General features: G+C 29.3%; 1 protein-coding gene across 1 annotated transcript in view; it reads left to right on the top strand.

Annotated features, from left to right (window-relative positions):
• The first annotated feature begins 1,908 nt into the window (after positions 1-1,908).
• LOC145311884 (uncharacterized) overlaps positions 1,909-19,862 on the top strand; it is a 116,191-nt gene continuing 98,237 nt past the window's right edge. Inside the window, exon 1 of the mRNA XM_080150907.1 lies at positions 1,909-2,050. The gene's annotated coding sequence lies outside the window, so the exon portion shown is untranslated. The remainder of the gene's footprint in view (positions 2,051-19,862) is intronic.

Here is a 19,862-nt window from a genome sequence, read left to right as displayed (position 1 = left end):
CTTCAGTGTCTGCATACATTGTCAAATTTTTAGCCTGCATTTCTAGTTATCAAGTTGAATTTTGTGTTTTACAAATTTATAAAGTCTATATAGGATATCCGTTAAAGATTAAAAGTGCAAGTGAGTGTCTACTTCACATGAGTGTAAGTGTGTGTATTTGTGTGTGTATGTATGTGTGTGTGTCTCAGCATAATTCATTAGAATTTAATTCAACTTAACAAGAATAAAGTTGGACTTAGAAACCTATCGATTTTACAAACAAAAGATAACTCCATTCATGCAAACATTAAAGTTAATCCAATTTTAAGACCTTCAAATCTTGCAGGAGACCTGGGTGAATTCTTAAAAAACTTTTGCCCCACAGTTTACCTCACTAAAAATTTTGTTACTCTCCCCCAAAATAGTTATAAACCTTCCCTGGACCTCTGAGAAGCTAAACTATAAAGGAGAGCAGTAGCGAGATCCTTCGCTACAGACAGACAGATACACACACAGGGATTCTGTTACTTTTATATTTTATTATTTCGGAGCTAACAGGAGCTTTAAATATACATTACTGACTTGCTAAGTAACTTTGCGGCTGAAAAAATTCTACATATAATGATGACTTAATTTTTAGCATACTTTGTTTTGTTTATACACATTTGACTTCATTTATTTGCTTTCCATGAGTAAGCACGGAATTCACGCTAATTCCGAGAAATTCTCTATATAAAACATCTTTTTATGCTTCTCTGTAATTCGAAAGGTCTTTTTTGGGCAGGATGCAAGATTGTTTTATAGGAAGATGGTCGAATTTTTAGTGATGTTACCTGTCCTAGGACAAATGCAAGATTGACAAACTTAACCTAACCTAGCCCTTTTTAAAACCATATATAGGTTTTTAAAAAGTCTAATCCGTTGTAGTGGTGGGGCGGGGGGTCTTATTTTTAAATTTTTAGCTTAACCTAACCAAACATATATAGAAATACTTAATAAACTTAACATTTTAGTCATCCTGCGTTTGTCCACTCCAAAGTTTGATGATAACGGTTTCTTATTTGTTGTCAACAACTTTGGGGACTTGAATTTTGATTGGTTGTTCATAAAGCTGAGTTTCCAAACGATTCAACCACTAATTGTAAACAACATAAGGGTTAATTTTGTTAATAATTATTTGGGATGTACGTCAATTTATTGGTCTTTGTCTTTTGCCTCAAGATCTCTGAATTATAGCCGCCACCGACGTAAATATTGTCCAATGAATATTTCCAAAATAGCGCGGACAGACGGACATTTTGAATAATAAACCATCACAAAGCATCCCTAAAAAATTTGGATCTATTTGAGCAGCCTATAATAAATCAATGATTTAACACATATAGCACAATTTTGGTTTTCTGTTAGTGATTGTGACAGACAGACAAATTCACATTGTGGATTAGATTCACTCCAGGAACCTAGAAAATGAATGCAGACAAAGAGCGAAAGGAGCGATGCTTGCTAAAATTATATGTACATTGCACATTGATGTGATTTTGTGTCGTCCGTATTAAACCTCCCTTACACTCATATACAGAATTGGACTTATAAAGAAAGAGAAAGAAAGAGAGAGAGAAAAGGGGTGCAAAGCCTGTTTAGTACTTGGAGCGAAATTCACTAAGAGTGTCAGAATCTTTCTTACACCCCTTGCACGCTCCCTTTTTTATTCTCTTTTCTTTACCATATCTCTTTTCTATTCCCCTTCTCTAGTTATATCACTCTGTGTGTATTCTCCATTCCCCTTTTTAGGGTGTTAAAGGGGAAGATAAAGTATCTCAAGCCGAAAAAGAGGAAGAGAACTTAAAGAGACTTCTCTCAGATTTCCCTATTATCCACTTCCCTTTTCCCCTCCCTCTCTTTTGCCGTATTACTCTAAGACTAAGCAAAGTTTAGTTTTATTTGAGACGGTCGTCAGAGTGAATCCACGTTTGTGAAGTTTTTATATAAACTTTTTATATAGACTATTTTAGTGAACTTTTTTAAAACACAAGTTACGAGTTAAAAGTGATTTTTATCAGTTTAAATACAGGTAGGCTTAAGAATTTATTCCTAATAAAATTTGCCAAGAAAAGTGAAAATGTTAAGTTGCAAAAATATTGAAAGAAAAATTTTAATGTGTGAGTGAAAAATGAGACACATTTTTTTGCACTGTCATAAGAGAAATTATTTGGTCAAAGATGTACTGTAAAAAAGCTCTTTTTATATAACTAAAGCACTTTTTGCAGCCAAATGTTACATAAAAACATATCTTTTATAAAGAACATTGCAATTTGAAATGTATTTAAAAGTTACAATTCTAACATGGTCTAAAAGTACTCTAATTTTTATTTATATATAAAATTAGCTGTTTTTTAGTTTATTTATTTTAGTGTTGTTTATACACTTTTTATAGATTTTCAAGGATTTCTTTAACAATTTATCTCAATTCAATTTAAGATACAAATACTTTTTATCTCTGTAATAAAAAGTCAATTTAGTGTATAGTTCCTTTATAGATTATTTCAATTTAAGACTTAATGAAAACAAAATTGACAAAAATTGTCGCCCGAACGCCTCTTTGCTAAACTTGCCATAAATTGTAAACGTGACGACCCAAAATCCCCCCAAATGTTTATATAGGATAGGACAGGTGGATATTATTATATTATATCCTATATATAAAATGAATACGCTATTGAAATGTATGAAAGAAGGACATAAAAAAGGATTATCAACGCGTTTTAATACGTGCTTTAATACGCTGCTATTAGAGGGAGAGTTGTTTTATATTAGAATATATTAATGTTAAAAGAAATTATAAAAATATCAAAAATTGCCTTTGTCGACTGTAGGGAGAGGGGGAGTAGCGTGCCTGCGGTCAGTTTGGAATGTTAGAGGAGGGGGGATTACCCCATCTTTATAATTGGCTATAGGTTTTAATCCCCCTCTATATATTCACCCCTCCCCCAAAATATGGCTGTTATATTATAAAAGGCATGTGCATTATTCAAATTGTTTAAAATCTCAGAATTTCCATTATTATTATTAAATAGTTTTTATTGATTTTCCACTTAACCTTCCACACACACGCACACGTTCATAAGCTGGATTATAAACACTAGAAAACGGATGTTTAGTTTATTATTTGTCCTTTGAATATATGAATATTTAAAAAGAATAGGATATGGCAGAGTTTTCATGTTATTTTTGTTTTACATGTAATGGGCTTTTATATCAACTCATACCAAGTAAAAGACAAATTTTGGAAATATTTATCAGCATTGCTGCGCTACTTTGTCTTATAAATACATGTATTGTACTTGTTTAAGTTGTTATTTTTATTATTATTCTGTAAGTGTAGTAAGTTGTTGTTTGAAATTGAAGGATAGTTCATTGTATTAGGAGCATTACAGTCAGAGGGATAGGTTAATGAAGGAAAAAATAAAATATAAATTTTTTCCAAGTTTTGTGATGATAATGTTTCCAAACTTATATAGGATAGGTTGTTAAAAATGTAAACCCCTTATTAAACTTTATGACAATTTTGATTTCTAGTTGTATAATAAATTACTTAAAATCTTCGCTTTAATTTTCAATACATTGACCTATCCCTCTATCCAAGTGTAGGGAGGGTTGTTTTTGAAATAGTGAAAACAAACAAATTGATTTGAAGATATTGTATCGTGCTGTCATTGATTTAACAACATATATGAAAGGACAAACATACCCTGTTAAATTTTTTAGTTAATATATCTACCAAAAAAGTCTTTTAAAATTTGGGTTAAAATGCTTCAAAAAGTCAATGAACTCTTTTTTTGTTGCAGAAAACGATGTTTTGTAATTTTATCCTTTTGCCTTTGTTAAAAAGTCACAATTTCATCCCCTTAAAAACTTAAAATTTGTGATTTTTGAAATTTAATTTGTAAGAATAATTCGATAAACAAATTGTTTATATTCTTACTGTAAAAAACCTTAAATTCATGTTTAGAAATAAGTAAAATTTTTACAGTGTTACTTTCGCTTTACTTAATTGTACTCGCAATTTGTGATTTGCAAACAATTAAGCAAAACATGCTTCATAAGTTTAGGCTAATTCACTCGTGGTCTTTCTTGATAGGAGCATTTTAAAATGTTTATATAAGGCAGGGATTGGAAATAGCAAAACAACACACCTAAAGACTTTTTTGAAGAGTCCATAAAGTTAATATAAAAAATCAATTAGACATTTAAGAAATCTTTTTCTTTATGCACAAATTTAATTCTTAGCTTTGTCAGACTTTCCAAAGCCTAAGGGTGTATGCCAAATTAGAACATTGTACGTTAAACCGTTTGTCTATATTCTAATGTTTTACAGCGACGTATCTGCTATGAAACTAATCACGAAAATGTTCAATTCAATACTGTAGTTACCTTATCTTGTAAAATACAGTAGATTTCATACGTTTCACAGCCTAAAACTGGAATGTTATGAATGTATAGATTTAAAGAACCAGGCTAAACAGTCTCAATTATGTAATTACAATTACATGATTACCTTAATTACCCTTCCTCCAATTTGTGTTTGCATACACCACGTCTTATTTACTTTAGGGGTTGCTACAACAAAATAAACCAAATTGTGTAACAATACCAGTCCAATATTTTTTTTTAAAATAACTAAATAATTGGATATGTAAAAAATAAGTTACGAAAGTAACTAGTTCAAAAGCAAATAAGAAACATAATTTCTTGACTATTTTCGAAAATTTTATTTGCAGTCAGAAAAAAACTGGCTGATAAGGACAACAATTTTATAGCTTCTTTCTACAATAAAAAATCAAGTGTTAATCGAATTACAAATGATCAAAATCCAATGAACCATAACTAGAGTTTTTAATAAAGAATGAAGTTTTCTAATGGTTAGATTATGATCATTCTGAAATTTTGATTAAGCTTTCATTAAATGACAGCTTTAATAAGAAAAATGAAACTTAATTTTAAGAGAAATATTTTTGTTTGCAGTTATTAATAAAGAATTGCAAAATATACATAGATGCATAGGCGTAAATAAGGAGTATGTAAATAAACACCCTTCTAATATAGAAATTTGATGGTATCATTGCCTTTTCTCTTATTAACCCCGTCAAAGTTCAATCCCCTCGTTGCTAAACCCTGTGAACACCACTGAAAATAAATCAAGAATGTAGTTGCGGTTTAAGAATTTGTTATGTGAAATTAATTTTGAAATTAACCCCTTTTAATTAGAGATTGTAATCAGTTTTTATTGGTGATATTATGAGGATTTTACAATTATAAAAAGGTTTACTATCTTACCCTTACCAGGGAGGTTGGTTTCATGCAGAATTTACTATTTTTAAATTCAAGCATTAGAATTTGTTTTGTTTTTGTAATTATATATTATTTTTAATTCCAGATTTGCTATAAATCCGATTAATTTCCGCCGGATCAAAACTGGTTCTCAACCATAATGAAAAAAAACAAATATTTTGTACCTTTACATACTTTGATCACAAACAAAGAAAAAACGACTGGATTTAAACCTTTCGTGTTTGTCCGCTTTACAATGTCTCATAGCCAACATAAGTTTTTCCTATCCGTTGACAACTGTCTTTATATCAATATTAAGGAAGCTTCACATAGGACCCAGGATGACTTTAGGCTATTTAAATGTTATATCAAAGCCTTAGGATGGTTTCAGACTATTTTTATTGCTTTCCCAGCCATCTTTATGCAGAGCTCCTAGATGCGAAAAATTTAAATAATAATTAAACTTGAAACTGCGTTATTAATTCAAGGTACAAGACTGATTTATTCATGTTTTGAAAATGTATTAAATTTAGGTACGAGTAAAGTGTTGTATGGACATCTTAGTTGTAAACTAAGATTAACAACATTTTTGACCATTATTTCCTTTAATTTTATGGATTTTAATGTTGTTAAAATCATAAAATGCTGTTTTTAATTAGACAATGCCTTTTATTGTCATAAACTACACGTATTTATTTTAGATTTATTTTAAGTAACGCGACTTATAAAGCTTCATGTCCGTTCATCTGTTGAAGTCAGACTTTTTTGGCGGATTTATATTTAAAAACATAAACATCAAAAATATATTCTTAACGTTTATTACCAAAACCATTTCATTTTTTGCACATAAAATTTGTCAGAAATAAGATAAAATAGATCGATATACCTATCTTTACAGAGTAGTAACATATCCCCAGAAAAATTATTTATTTTACGTTGGTAAACCTAATGTTTGATAGATATACCTAAATATAATTGGACAGAATATCTTTTTAATTTTGAGTAATCACCATGCATTGCTGTCTTTTGATAAGCAACAGTAGGAAATATATAATAGTTCCCAGGCCCCTGCTAAGCCTGAGATACAAGGCATATAACACATTAATGCAGGGGTGTACAGCATCAAATTTTACCAACAAAAACTGTCCATAAGATACGAAGTAAGGACAATGATTCTCTCTGACTTAACGACTTAACAAAAAAACCTGACATATATACAAACAATAATGTATCTTGATAACTATGTACTTATCAAAACCAAAGTATAATTTCAAATAAGAAAAGCTTAAAGTAAAGGCACAGTATTTGTTTTCTTCTTAATGGAAATCAAACACGCCAGACGGACTTACTCAAACATAAATAAGAATATTTTTGCTTTTAACATTTATTTGATTTATATGATTACATATATGGATAAAAGATTGAGATATAAAAAGGATTTATGAATAGGAAGATTTTTGATTACCCTTACTAAATTATACACAAACAAACAAATAAATACACACACACACACACATGTGCAACACACCCTTGATTATTTGCATACATATTATTAGCACATGCATTACATCAATATATTCAACAAGAATTTGGTTCTAATACTCATAAATATATGAAAATAACATCAGAATTTGTACAATATTCTTTGCTGTAATTTACTGTAGCCTAATAGTCCTGGAAATCGCCCAAAAGAATAAAGAAGGAATATATTTATTCACATAGCATCGTTACTCATCTATGGGGATAAGTCTTGAAAATAATTTGTATCTGCTATGAAAATGATAGGTACATGAAGGGGAAGACGCTGAAAGTCACTCAATGTGACGTCATAAAAATGAGGGATTATCCATCTGTTTTTAGGGGCTTTCTTTCCCACTCCTCTTTACTTTAAAACCGAAATTGTGGCATTATGAAAAACTTTTTGGGTCACTTCTACAATAATGAAATCTACTTCGGGTAACTATTCCTCTCAATAAAATTTAATTGATCATGTTCATAAGTGTCTAAAAAATGTGCTTAGAATATGTTTCTCTGTTCTTATTTACACACAAATATACACACAAACAGACATACTTATACACATAAAGTTTTAGTGTATGTACACAGAGAGGCAAGTATGAGTCATCTTGTTTACCTACTTAATGTATTCTATGTCCGTTCTCCGTTAGCGGAGCCAGAGGAAATCCCTCCTCCCCTCCAAATACTATACACACACACAGGTTTCCCCGGCTCTGAAGGAGGATTTATGGCCTCTCGGACGAATTACCCCCGCGGAATTTATTCCTTATTCATGTTATTTTTGCAATTTGTATTACCAAAATAAGTTTTAAAAATAATGTGTTGTGTGAACCAAAAACCAAGAAAAAACCAACAATAGATAGAATAAATATTTTGTGTATCTTATAGTTTTTAAAAATTTTAGCTAACTTTGTCTGTTATACAGACGGTCATAATGCCCTGAAAAATCCTAGTTGTGGAATATCTTCGCTACTAAATAATTTGTGATAAACTGTTGGGAGTATTTCTGGCCGGCATTTATCCCTGCACCCACCCCTAAGTATATATATATTTCATATATATTATACAGCCTCAGACTTTGGGACCTGTTGGGAGGGTTTCCTCGCCAATTTGGGGCGTGGGAGGTTGTGTAATTTTTAGAGGGATGTTACTCAATCATGACTTTTTTTGTCCAGAGAAATACTAGGTGGGTCCATTTGTATTATTATTATTCCTATTTATTCATGAAACCAATTTCTCTCATTGTTGTTTGTCATCTAATCATTAAATACATTATTCAATATATACATACATTATAAATAAGCTTTATAAGAGTAAATAATCATTAAATATTGAGGAGAAAATAGTTGGTCTCTAATGTAGCTTTTATCTTAGCAAAAATACTGCTGGAAAATTGGCAATGAAAGATAGAGAATGATAGAAACACAGGAAAATACAGGGATAAAATGGATGGTGTAAAAAATAATTTTCATCTTTTTTGTCTGCATTTTCATTTCTTATGTTAAGTAGGCCCTGAAACTTCAGGAAAAGAGTCTATTTACATTATTTTAAAGATATAAGCTTAACTTTTGTGCTTATGGGCTATTTTTTTGGTTAAAGTAAAAAAGGACACCTGCCATACTCAGACTAGGGGTAGGTAATGATGAGTATACTTGTATCTTATAGCTATACTAGCGCCTGCGCCCCTAGCATCTAGGGGCTCTATATTTGAAGGGACATGACAGGGCAGATATAGCAAAACCATACCCAGAGTTTTCTAGATAATAAAATAGATTAAAACCATCCCAGGACTCATAAGAAGCTTTACAGTAAAGGAATATGGACCATTTTGGCTCAGCGGTTAGCGAGATTCACCGCTACAGACAAATAAAGCTTTCTTCTTTATATAATAGGACATGAGAAAATTATAATGCCAGGCAACCAAGATTTTGTACAAATACTCTATCCCTTCTATAATTAAAGAAGAAAAGGGGAATGTATTATTTCTATAGCCCCGTTTTACAGTAATATTGCTTTGTATTTCTGGAGGATAAGTAGAATACAAAATGTAAAGATATATATTTTGCCAATAGTAAGATAAAACAATTTTATTGTTTCTGAAGAGCGTTGTAACATTTTCTATGTATACTTTATATCCATTTAGATACATGAAATAAAAAAATTGTGCCATCTGTTATTTTTAAATAAATATGTTAAGCAAAAGTAATCTAATTATAGAGAAGATACGCTGCCAAAAAATCTGGTAAGCACACATGCATTCTTTATTACATAACTCGGGAATAAGACTTACAAATACACTGTTGTCATAAGTATACGCAAATGAAAAATCAGAAAACAGTTTTGACATTGCTTCAAGTATATGAAACTAATAATCTTCACCTTAAAAAATAAATAAATTACTAGGTACCTGCAAAAAGCTTTTTCTGAAAAGTACACACATTTTAGTTATTTTTAAAATTATATTAAGATTTAAATGTACCTATAGAAAACGGTCCTAACTTCTTTTATGATTGGAATTTTAAAACATATGATTCAATAGTTTGTGACTTCAAATATACCTAGACCTAAATATTTTAAATTTTTTTATTGTTTATTTTTATCCCTATCAGTGAAGAACACATATGCAGAAATAGAAGCAACTAATGTTGCAAAATATCTCTTTCTTAAAGAAACTTAATCCAGATTAGCTGACTCTTTATCTGGACTAAACACGGCTTCCCGGGCCATACAATATGTGGAAATAACAGTAAAATACAAGTATTGTTTTTTTTTATACGTAACTGTTATAATATGTATACAAATACAACATAAAAATCACCCTAAACTTTGAAGCATAATAATATACATATGATTCTTTAGAAGTGCAACCTTTTTAAACCGGGAAAAAACGAGGCAAAACATGTGGTTTGTTACATATGTCAACTGATTTTATGCAAAAATGGCGCGAAATAATTAGTCTATTGAAAGTTAAGGTCTATTGGCAAAATTGTTATTTTGTATTGACTGTTATTTAGTTAAAATTCAAGAATGGTTGTTTGAATCATTAGTCTTACTATCAGATTTCATGTTTATTCATATACATTCATTTTTTACTTCTTTTGTATTTTAACAGATCAAAAATTTGCATTTTTTTGCAGTGATAATGTCTTCAAACGTAGAAACATTACTTTCTCCTTAATGAACACCATGGCTTTTCATATTTTTAGAATTTATGCTCCAAATCAAAAGCAAATAAAAAAACTTTGGAAAATAACAGCAAAATTTCTTTGGTCCTCTAAAAGCAATGAAGGCAACAATTCTTATAGATACAAGGTTGCAAAAAATAGAATAGAGATGGATTTTTCTCATGGTGGGCTAAATATGTTGCTACCATCTCAACAATCATTTATTATTTGGTTTAATGCTTTTTTAAATCTACTAAAGCACGCCCATCTTTTTCCAAACTCAAATATTTCAAGACTTTTGTCTCACAAACATGTACCAACAAGTAGTATTTTTGACAACCTTGGATCTGAAATCTTTCATAAATATATTAAAAAGTTTAGAACCTTTTATCCATTAGAAAGTGGACTAATGTTTAGAAAAGCCAAAGGATTTTTAGTACTTTTAGAAAAGCATAGAGAAACCTTTCTTCATTCAAATATTACTTCATCTGTTTGGGCAAAAAATGTCAAATTTAACAATGTTGATATAATGGAACTAAACGAGCATGGACTAAACACCATTGCATCAATTCTTGATTTCATCAAAATACAGCACAAAGTTTTATATCGGCCATTGTTAAATTCTGCCATTAAAGAAAATCTTACTGAGAAACCAGTTCTATTAAAACTACAAAAAGTGGTGGAAAATGTGTGTAGTGGTTTTGAATTTAATAACTTAATTTGTTTAACTGAATCAAAACAAAAGTTTGTTTTGAAGCCTATCATAAAGCTTTTTGAAAACTCTCCCAGAATATATACCTTTCATTTTAAAAAAACAAACAAAGAATTATTGCAAGATCAATTTGTCCCCCCTTCATTTAAAACTAGAAAAATGGATAAAAAATACAATCCAGATTTTGAGGTTTTCAAAAATAGCTTTAATAAAATTCTGTCGCTACCTATTGTTTTATACTATAAAAGTTTCCTGTTTGAACAATTTAATCGTACTCTTATAAGTAGAAACAAATTGTATGAAATGAAATTATTGGATAATAATCTTTGCTTGAAATGTAACGTAAAAGCAGACACTGATCATTCAATTATGGAATGCTACTTCCCTAGTTATTTTACGCATTGTCTCGCATTATTTCTTGATGACTACTACAATGATGGTAAACCAGATTTTATTTTTTTGAAAGAAAACTTTTATCTGTTCAATATACATTTTCCTGTATATCAAAATGATGAATATATTCAAATTAGTATTTTAACACTTATAGCAAAAGACAGATCATTAAAAATAAGCAAGGATGAACAAATATTGAAATTCAATGATTTTAATTGTTTTGCTCAGACAATGTTTATTGCTCAATTTGCTTCTAAAATTCTTAATAACACTGGAATTAATAGTAACTTAACTGATAATTTTATTGATTATTTGATGCTTAGTAAAAATAATGTCCAGTTATTTCGCATTAGCTAGATAGTATAATTTACAATATTGTATTATCATAACATGATAATTATACCATATATTAAATGTGTTTAATTTGTTTCATTGAAATAAATTTTAAAACAACAACAACAGATAAACAAAAACAATCAAGTCCAATAGTAGCAAAACAAATTATTTTAAAAGGCACACTTAGCAGCAAATAAAATTACAATATAAAACATATTCTATACAGAAAAGGGATATTTTGATGGCCTATGAAATAAATGCATTTCCTAAAAGAAAGACAAATATATAAACCAACAGAAAAATCTTGCAGAATAGTCATGCTAAAGAAGATTCCAAAAGTATTTTTGCAAAATTTATTTTAAAAATAAAAAATACCTAAAAGTACAACAATTTTTTTTGGTGTTTTAATTGTAACCCATCCCAACTTACGTGGGAAGTGTAGCTAAAAGGGCACAAATGATTTTTGCAATATAATTTAATTTCTACTCTCTACACCCTTTAAAAGAAACCTATTTTCACCTCCCACTCTAAGTTGGTTGGTTCCTAAAAATAGTTTAACTCAAAATTTTCATGATTGTACTTGATATAAACTTATTGTTATTCTAATGTTTTTAAAACCACAGAAACCACCTCTTAAGGTGACAAATTTGGAAAGCATTTGTTAAAGCTTACAATTACTCAAGGATAAAGAAATAAGGATAGTATACTTAGACGAGAACATATTACTTATCGGTCATCATCTAACAAATAAATATTTTGTATTGTCCTTAAATCCTAAAAAAATGTATAAAATTATTTACGAAGCTAAAATTCAATCCAATAGAATTAAATAGTATTATGGTAAATTGTGCTAAAAGCAAAGTTTGGCTGAAAAGTTATCCTCATTTCAACTTTTCTTTGTAGCAATAACATTTTCAATATATTTATCCTTTTTGGCTGCAATTACTTAAAACATTATCTTCCAATTTTAGGAAAGCTTTGCCATGTTTGGAAAATCATTTTTTTGCTGACAAATTTTGCATTTTTGCTTTAAATGCTTTACATAGGTAACCAACAACAATTGCGAAATTGCTTTAAAGTTTTCATTGTTTTTCGTTAATTATTTCATTCATTTTAATCATTTTATTTTTTAGGTATGTCCAATTATATGCCAGTAATCAGATAACTGGAAGCTTAAACAAACATTTCTTGCTTGAATTGATTAATATAACTAAAAAGGTATTTCCGTCCATCCGGAAATCCGTAGCGCTAGGGGGGAAATGTGATTATCTCATCAGATGTTTAAGATAGACGGCTGAAAATTTCCTTTTACCTGTGCATATATAATTTACTTAACAATTCGCAATTTTGGGAGACTTCGCTACTTATTGATGATGCCATCCTTGTCAATTAAAAAAAACATCTATAGAAGTGAGAGAAACCCTATCTGATATTTAGATTTGAGAAGCCTTACTCAGATGCATAGTTAATATGTGTGAATTTTATGTAAAATGTATTCTTTAAAACAATCAGGGATTTGGAAACACAATTTTTAAAAAAACTTTTTGCTTTTTGTCGGGTTATGTATGCTTATTATCGAAATCTAAATATACATTTGATTTCCAAATATCAAGTTAGCTTTGATACTAAACCCTATATCTACCGTTTAATCTCACTCTACTTATTTCATCACGATTTTCATTGTTGTTGATATAAAAAATGAAAAAATGGAAATAAGTTTGACAGTTGCTTTTTAAAAACTGAAATGGTACTATTATGTTTCATTACTGGTTTTATTATTTCTAAAGAATCTTAATCCAAATTTGTGAGACTGTCTGAGAAAGGCTCTATTAATTTTAGATCTTTAATCTACATCAGTCTAAACTTTAAGATGTAGCAGAATTTGAAAACTACATTTCACTTATTCCAATTTTTAATCTTTCGAAATATTTTTATTCATTCCTAAAAAAGACAAGACAAGAAAACTTATATAAAAATAAAAACTTTGCTCATCCTGTTTAAAGGCACAAACATATAGAAAAATTTGATGTAATGTTATTGAAACAAATGTAGAGTTTATTATGCTAAACTTTTTGTGCCATCGCAAGTGTTGATATATGCTCAAAAGTTTGACACATTTCTAAACATGTATCACAAAGTCTAAACTTATTTTATTATTTTTAAAGTTTTTTTTTTACCTAAGAATTTATCAAGTAAACAATACACCCTTTCTTTTGATTAAAAAACATTGCAAAAAGAACCAGAAAATAATCAGTATAATGCCTTTTTTCTGCTACTTATAATGAATGTATCATTTGAGTAATGGTGCGTAATCCTCTGTCCTAGTTTGGTAAAAAAAGAAATACAGCAATATCCATATTTCAAATATTTCATTAGTTTTTTTTGTGTTTAAACCATCTTTAACTTAATATTGGGTAAATTTCTTTTATTTACGCCCCTCCCCCCTTAATTTTTTTTCTCTCCAAATGTTTAATTAGACCTTTTGGAAACACATACCCCTGTGCGAATATGGTAAAACCAAACTCCCCCTCCCTAGGAAGATATAAACAGATTATAAATACATAGTATATCTGCAAAATATCCTCAAATAAATACAGATAAAAGAGAGAAAAAGTAATTAATGCTTTTATAAATAATGGTAATGGGGTATTAGATGGGTTATAAGGTCAATAAGTTAGTAGGATTACACGCCATTAACAAAGTTCTCTAGATAGAAAAACTTCTGTTACATCAAGTTAAAAAGGATTTATTTATTATTAGTGGTATTATCTGGATTATATTGTTCTCTTGGTACCTACCAATGTTTATATTTATATTTTTATGCCAATTACCAAATTACTTTTCTTGCAAGTTACGGCGCCCCTAACATTTATCCATTCACCTTCAACCTCAACAATTTGTTTTTTATTTAGAGCAAAAAATCATAAGCAAAACATATTATTATTTTGCTTAGAAAATAATTAATGACTCCTAAGCTAGTTTTGTTTTTGGAAAAACAATTTTTTATTTTCTTTTTTTTTGCAAATTGTTTATGTATGTAGATTTGTTTTGTAAGCACAATTAAAGAAAAAAAAAAGAAAATTGTTGTATTTTATGTGTTGGGACAAGTTAAAAGCTAAAAGGTAATTGAAAAAGAACACATAAAGTTAAATATTATTCTTTAAAGTTATCAAAAAATCATACATATTTAATGATACAAAATTTGAATAAAGGGCAAAATTATCAAATAAATAATCTTAATTCTATATGGAGTTACAATCGGACAAACAACAAAGAATAGTATTACCAAACTGAGAGACATACAATTATAGAGTAGTTTTGCTTCTTAATTAATTTTTGTGTTCGTTGGATTGTTGTTTATATCAATGTAAGTCTTTGTCTGTGTGTGTTGTGTAAGTATGTAAAAGAAGAGATGAGCTAAGTAAGCACTTTTTATTTTTCTTGTCTTTAAGATGTTTTAGCAAATTTTGTTATCAAATTTTGAGACATTCTAATATAGGCTTATTTAAAAAAAAAAGCTTTATAGTTTCTATAAATGTCCGATTAAAAATTGTGTTTTCTTACAGTCAGTGCAAACTAAACAGTAGCATTACTTTTTTTAAAATATAAACTGGTGGCAAATCAGCAGACAGTTTACTTACCTGCAGCTGTAGTTTAGCAGACAGCCATATGGATACCCTGTTTTGCTAAATCGGCTGCAGAGTATTTTGACTCCAATTTGTCTTTAAAAATGTTGAACGGATGAGTCTTGCCAAAAAATGGCTTCTTAATGCGGTGGCCATATCCTGAAAAAAACTACTGCATTATGCATAACGATTGTCTTGAAAAACATGAAAAAACTACATTAAAGAGGGCATGTATTTTACATTGTGCGTTTGCCAATAAAAAATATTCTCAAAGAGGGTTAAATATTTTTTTCATTTTCTCCCAATTAGGGTTTCTATTGTGTTCAGTAACATGCATATATATTCATAAAAAAAGAAAAACACAATAATTTTGCTATAATTAAAATTAATACACTAAGGTTATTGATTTAAATCGGTTTGAACTATGAAATGATTGTGTTATGATTGACCTAAATTTTTTTAAAAATTTATTTCTTATTTCTTCTTTGTTTTTCTTAACCATCACACATTAAAAAACTTGAAAATATAAAATGATCAAATACATATACTATCTTTCTCTATCTTTGATTGTCTGTTTGGCTGTACCGCTCTGCCACCGCGATTTCTCCAACTTTCAAAATTATCCTCCTTTTACTTCTTTTTATTCTTTCTATATTAGGGAGAAAAAGGGTTTGGCGTTTTTACAGTTATCCCTTTTTTCTAACAGTTTTAATTAGAAAGCTTTTTTGCTTCTATTAAGTAAAATGACTTTTGTGTTTAAATTAATCTGCTTCCTTTTCTTCCCTCTTATTATGTTTCATTTTTTAGCTAACATTACAATTCGTTCTTTTAATTAAATTTACCCTGCATATACCCCAAATCTTTTTCCTCTTTTTTTGCATTTAGTAAAGAGCAATGTCAATCATTTAAAGTACTTTTTGACAATAAAATTGTAGGACTTTATTGTTCATATGCAAGGATAGGGCTTCTCAAAATTATTTGTAACCAGAATAAATATGTTCATATGATGCGGAGCATCAATGTTAAAAATGTGAATATTCATTGCGTTTAATTGAATGTTCATAATCATTTACTTTATAACGACCTGGCTTTACAAAGAAGCTGCGCTACTAATTATGGACTGGTATATATAATACGGATTGACTCACGGACAAGCCAAGAAATACAGCTACGTTATTTGAAAATTTCATGTATGCTAATTTTTTTGTTGCAAACAAAAACTTTATGCACACAATATTTGTTGTAAAATTCCATGCGAATTTATTTGCAAATCAATGCGAAATGTTTACAATTATTGATTATTGTTTTCTCATGTCTGTATATTTATATAAAACAGGGATAAAAGAATTATGAACAAAGAGTGATATCATAAGTTGATAAGTTTACACAATTAAAAAAGATATGTCATACGTTGACCCCGATGTAAGGTGTCTTATTATCCATTGGCCTATCCTCTTCCAAATCTATTTATAACTATACTCTAAAGAAGAGTAAAAGTTTCTATCGCCAATTTTGATCATTTTACACATCCCTTTAATCTTGAATAATACATGTTTATGTTTATCAGATGTTAACAATCTTTTATTGCATTTCAACAATTTATTCACGAGTACTGTAGATTACACTCAAGGACAGATAGAAGGATATTTTAATCCTCTTGGTTGGGTATTTATTATATTTATTATTAACTTTTAAGCCATAACAAAACTTTGTTGATGGCAGGGTAAATACTAAAATCATCATACAAGAGTTACATAATAAAATAAGATATATATATAAAATGGCTAAATATGAAACACCGTTAACCTTGGCTGTTAAAAAAAAACTTGCTACCTCCTATATGTCTAGTGGCGCAGTTGTCGTTTAGATGTTAAACTAAAATTACAGAAAATCCTTTAATTTAACATTGCGGAAATTTTCCTTTTCCCTTCACATGCTTATTGGAAGTAAACAAATAATGATTTTAAAAGATTTTCTGCCAACAATTTTTCACCAAGTATTGCCATCCGCAATCTACTTTAGCAGCTGAAAAGAATCTATATAACTGAAATTGTCGTATGTAACAAATTTTGGAGCATAGATGCTTAGGGTAAGAAAGATCGATTATAGTTTAAGACTATCACTTATATAGAGTGCTAAGTCTTGATAATATGACTAATCTGAGCTTCTAAAAAAAATTTTGAAAGAGAAATTAAAGACAGTTGGCTACCCCTGTTTGAGGCAGGCCAGTGCACTGATTATTTTGATTATTTGGTGGGAAAATGTGATAAAAAGTTGATGACCGTGCTATAACACAAATATTTAGGGGTTCGCGGTCATTTTTTTGTGGTAACACAGTCAGATATAGGTCTGGTTTATTCAGTTACTTAGCTGTGCTACTGCTGTGACTGACAGTCTTCAGAATCGGTCACAAGTGCCTGCAGCGAACTAGGTGCACGCAGCACCATTGACATGTTTTCTCAGGATAGTTTGTTAGTTACACTGGCCGCCACCAGATGGCTTTGGATAGTTTTTATTGGTTGGCATGCTTAGACTTTACTACTTTTTGTACACTTTTAGGGATTTTGTGTATAAAAATATGGAACTTTCACTTATATTTGCCAGAAACATTTAAGCTTTTAAGGGGGTTAATGAGGAAGACATTAATATTAAATTTTTTATCTCTTGAACGAAGAAGATTTTTACATTTATCTACTTCTGCCTATCTAACGCCCATAGTTGGTTTAGGTATACAAATTTTGAAGTCTGGATTGAATACCTTACCTAACCACCAAACCAAAGTTTTTTGAAATTATCATTTGTAAAAAGCTGTGTATCTGCAAACATCTTCTAAAAAATGTAAGAAATTCAAATATTGTAATTTTAATTTAATTTTTTGTTCAACTTTTTAGGTATGTAATATGCTGAAAGAAAATCTACGAAAAGGATTATTAAGTGTATATGCAGATTCAGTAAAAGCTTTTTAATATTGTACTATAAGTAATGGTTACTAATAGTACAATTGTAATCCTTAGTAAATTAAATGTAAGACAACCATCTAATCCTGAAGTTTTTAAGGAAATATCCTGGAGCCATTTTTCAGATTATTTGATATTTGTTCAAATTAACATAGACACTCACGATACATGCAATTTTAATCAAATAAAGTGTCGGATAATAGATTTGTTAGAGGATATTAGCACGAGCATCATACAAATTTTATAAATTGTTTTTTAAAAATTTAAAAATTTAAATTTGATTGATATAAAATCTTCATAATAAGGAAGTCTTATGATGATATAGAGAATATGGGGAAAAGTTACATTAATTTAATAATGTATTTAATTAACCAAAAGCATAACCCCTAAACAGATATTTTGGAATATTTTGATTTAATGAAGAGAAACCAAACTGTATTTTCGCCCCATAAAAGGCTCAGACAACAAAAACCAGAGTTATCGATGTTTGAAGCCTTTAAAAATACAAATATGGATGTTTTTCATGAATTAAAGATTAAGTTTTTAGGTTTAAAAAAAGATCAATTCGAATAATAGTATTAACAAAATGTAAAGTTGTTTTCTTGCTTAGAAATTTTAAGAACGAAGGGGAGAAAACGAATTTTGTTAAAAAAGTACCCATAAACAATTCAGGCTTAAAATTCGTCGTTTATAAAAACAAATATTTATGTTTTTTGGTGTTATGTTTTACAATAATACAATGAGTTATCAAAAGTAAGCAGGTATAAATACCTATTTTCTAATGAATAAGAAAATGAAAATTATATTTTAACCAATTTACTTATATTAAAATCCCTGTAACTTTTTTATATTCACTTGATGTGTAGTAAATGCCAATTCTAATCGATTTCTTTCTTTCTATTCTTGCTAAAAATAATAGGGTCGCCCATTTTTGGTCTTTGTCGCCGTTTTTAGAATACAATAGGAGAAAAAAAGAATTATAGGCATCAGGAAAAAAAATCAATGGCTCATAAAAGGGAAAATTTTCCCCTTTTAACATTTTATTTTATGCCGTTTTTATGGTACATTGACCTGGGTTTATCTACTGTGTATGTGTGCCATAAGGGAAATTTTAGAGCACTTAGTTAACAATTTGTAGGATAAAATAGGACGATAAAGTTCAACATTTTACTTTATGCCCTATTTTACTTGTTTTATGAAAAGGTCAAGTAAATTGGAACCGTTTAGGCGTTTAGAAAACAAGGATAACTAAGTCCAATAATTACGTTGAAATGATAGACATGATAGACTTAATGATTTGGTACGAAAAATAAACTTAACCTATTCAGAAAATGCTCTCCAAATTAAATTAGTTAAGTTCATATTTTAGCCCTCGAAAATGTGCAGAAAACAATAATGACAACATTCAAGTGTAGTGTAGCTCGATAGCATAAAGATTTTTTAAAAATTACAGACAGCCCGACAGAATATGTGACGTATGGAGTGGATTTTTGTTGGACAGCAAAATATTCTCTATATAATCTGACGTCTATCTTTATAAGCAGTTAAGATAATCAGATTTCCACTAAGAACAGACAGATGGGCTTACAAAGGGAGTTATATATTAGCTTCGCTCCCAAAAAATGGAGAGAGGGAGAAACAGAAAAGTACTTTTGCATGAAATTATAATTTTGCGCCCTGCAAAAGTTTGCAAACAAAAATTTGGATTAAAATGTAAAATATCTTCATTTTAAAGTGTAGACATTTCATGTTAAAGCTTTTGTTTGTATCGCAGCTACTTCATAACTCGCTGTGTTTTTTTCTGCAAAATTTTTTTTGCAGTAATTACATTACATAGGTAAGAATAAAG

This window comes from Acartia tonsa, chromosome 2, assembly GCF_053477335.1.
Source record: "Acartia tonsa isolate MP-2025a chromosome 2, ASM5347733v1, whole genome shotgun sequence".
NCBI classification, from domain to species: Eukaryota; Metazoa; Arthropoda; class Copepoda; order Calanoida; family Acartiidae; genus Acartia; species Acartia tonsa.
This window is presented reverse-complemented; position numbering and strand designations above follow the sequence as displayed.